The sequence below is a fragment of the Capricornis sumatraensis genome, chromosome 5, assembly GCF_032405125.1.
Source record: "Capricornis sumatraensis isolate serow.1 chromosome 5, serow.2, whole genome shotgun sequence".
NCBI classification, from domain to species: domain Eukaryota; kingdom Metazoa; phylum Chordata; class Mammalia; order Artiodactyla; family Bovidae; genus Capricornis; species Capricornis sumatraensis.
Window position 1 is genome coordinate 27,035,196 of NC_091073.1, and position 2,670 is coordinate 27,037,865.

Here is a 2,670-nt window from a genome sequence, read left to right on the forward strand (position 1 = left end):
TGGCTTGGAGAATTTTGAGCATTACTTTACTAGCATATTAGATGAGTGCAATTGTGTGATAGTCTGAGCATTCTTTGGCATTGCCTTTCTTTGGGATTGGAATGAAAACTGACCTTTTCCAGTCCTGTGGCCACTGCTGAGTTTCCCAAATGTGCTGGCATATTGAGTGCAGCACTTTCACAGCATCATCTTTCAAGATTTGAAATAGCTCAATTGGAATTCCATCACCTCCACTAGCTTTGTTTGTAGTGATGCTTTCTAAGGCCCAGTTGACTTCACATTCCAGGATGTCTGGCTCTAGGTGAGTGATCACACCATCGTGATTATCTTGGTCATGAAGATCTTTCTCATATAGTTCTTCTGTGTATTCTTGCCACCTCTTCTTAATATCTTCTGCTTCTGTTAGGTCCATACCATTTCTGTCCTTTATCAAGCCCATCTTTGCATGAAATGTTCCCTTGGTGTCTCTAATTTTCTTGAAGATATATCTAGTCTTTCCCATTCTGTTATTTTCCTCTATTTCTTTGCATTGATCACTGAGGAAAGCTTTCTTATCTCTTCTTGCTATTCTTTGCAACCAAGACAGGCAGGCATGGTGAAGAGGTCTGACACAATGTGGCCCAGTGGAGAAGGGAATGGCAAACCACTTCAGTATTCTTGCCTTGAGAACCCCATGAACAGCATGAAAAGGCAAAATGATAGGATACTGAAAGAGGAACTCCCCAGGTCAGTAGGTGCCCAATATGCTACTGGAGATCAGTGGAGAAATAACTCCAGAAAGAATGAAGGGATGGAGCCAAAGCAAAAACAATACCCAGCTGTGGATGTGACTGGTGAAAGAAGCAAGGTCCGATGCTGAAAAGAGCAATATAGCATAGGAACCTGGAATGTCAGGTCCATGAATAAAGGCAAATTGGAAGTGGTCAAACAGGAGATGGCAAGAGTGAACGTCAACATTCTAGGAATCAGTGAACTAAAATGGACTGGAATGGGTGAATTTAACTCAGATGACCATTATATCTACTACTGTGGGCAGGAATCCCTTAGAAGAAATGGAGTAGCCATCATGGTCAACAAAAGAGTCCAAAATGCAATACTTGGATGCAACCTCAAAAACGACAGAATGATCTCTGTTCGTTTCCAAGGCAAACCATTCAATATCACAGTAATCTAAGTCTATGCCCCAACCAGTAACACTGAAGAAGCTGAAGTTGAATGGTTCTATGAAGATCTACAAGACCTTTCAGAACTAACACCCAAAAAAGATGTCTTTTTCATTATAGGGGACTGGAATGCAAAAGAAGGAAGTCAAGAAACACCTGGAGTAACAGGCAAATTTGGCCTTGGAATGCGGAATGAAGCAGGGCAAAGACTAATAGAGTTTTGCCAAGAAAATGCACTGGTCATAGCAAACACCCTCTTCCAAAAACACAAGAGAAGACTCTACACATGGACATCACCAGATGGTCAACACTGAAATCAGATTGATTATATTCTTTGCAGCCAAAGATGAAGAAGCTCTATACAGTCAACAAAAACAAGACCAGGAGCTGACTGTGGCTCAGATCATGAACTCCTTATTACCAAATTCAAACTTAAATTGAAGAAAGTAGGGAAAACCACTACATCATTCAGGTATGACCTAAATCAAATCCCTTATGATTATACAATGGAGGTGAGAAATAGATTTAAGGGCCTAGATCTGATAGACAGAGTGCCTGATAAACTATGGAATGAGATTCGTGACATTGTACAGGAGACAGGGATCAAGACCATCCCCATGGAAAAGAAATGCAAAAAAGCAAAATGGCTGTCTGGGGAGGCCTTACAAATAGCTGTGTAAAGAAGAGAAGTGAAAAGCAAAGGAGAAAAGAAAAGATATAAGCATCTGAATGCAGAGTTCCAAAGAATAGCAAGTTATATGTACCTATTATCAAATGGTGGGAGGGTAACTATCTTCTAATAAAGCGTGCTAATACAGTCCTAAATGCTGATCCTCTGTCAGAAAAGGAAAGCTTTCTTACCTCTTGCACACTCTGTAGGAGGGATATGCGTCTGTCAGAGAAAAGACAGTAAGTCTTCCCATTACTTTAACAATGCCTTTGAAGATACACATGTGACAATTCTCTCAGAGTTTTTGACACATTGAACATCAACTTCTGTATTGTTTGCACATTTTTGTGAAGAAATTTTCCTGGGCAACATTGTCCACATGATGGAAACATAATTTTAAAAAACAGGTGTCTTTTTGTAAGTCTAAGAAAAGAAAATTTTTAAATGTAGCATTGAATTTGGACCCCCACCGTCAAGATTCTCACCAATCTTCACTTTTTAGGGCATCTCTGCTTCTAGAAGATTTTCCACTTTCTATAATTTGTAAGGAATTACTGAGATTTTCTTTCCTTGCATTTTAAGTGGACATAAAAATGTCTTTCATGTCACTATTGCAATTGAACACTATAGGCATTGAGAAACCACCAGACTGGTTCCGAAAAGGAAAATGAAGCATATTGACAAACAAAAATAAGCCCCAATATCAGTAACAAATTGTTTGTTAGGTCAAGGAATAACAAACCAACTTGAAAAACTACTGGGCTTGAAAACAGGGCTAATAAATATTATTTATTTTAGAAAAGCCATACTGTGTGACTGTCATTTACATATTAGTTA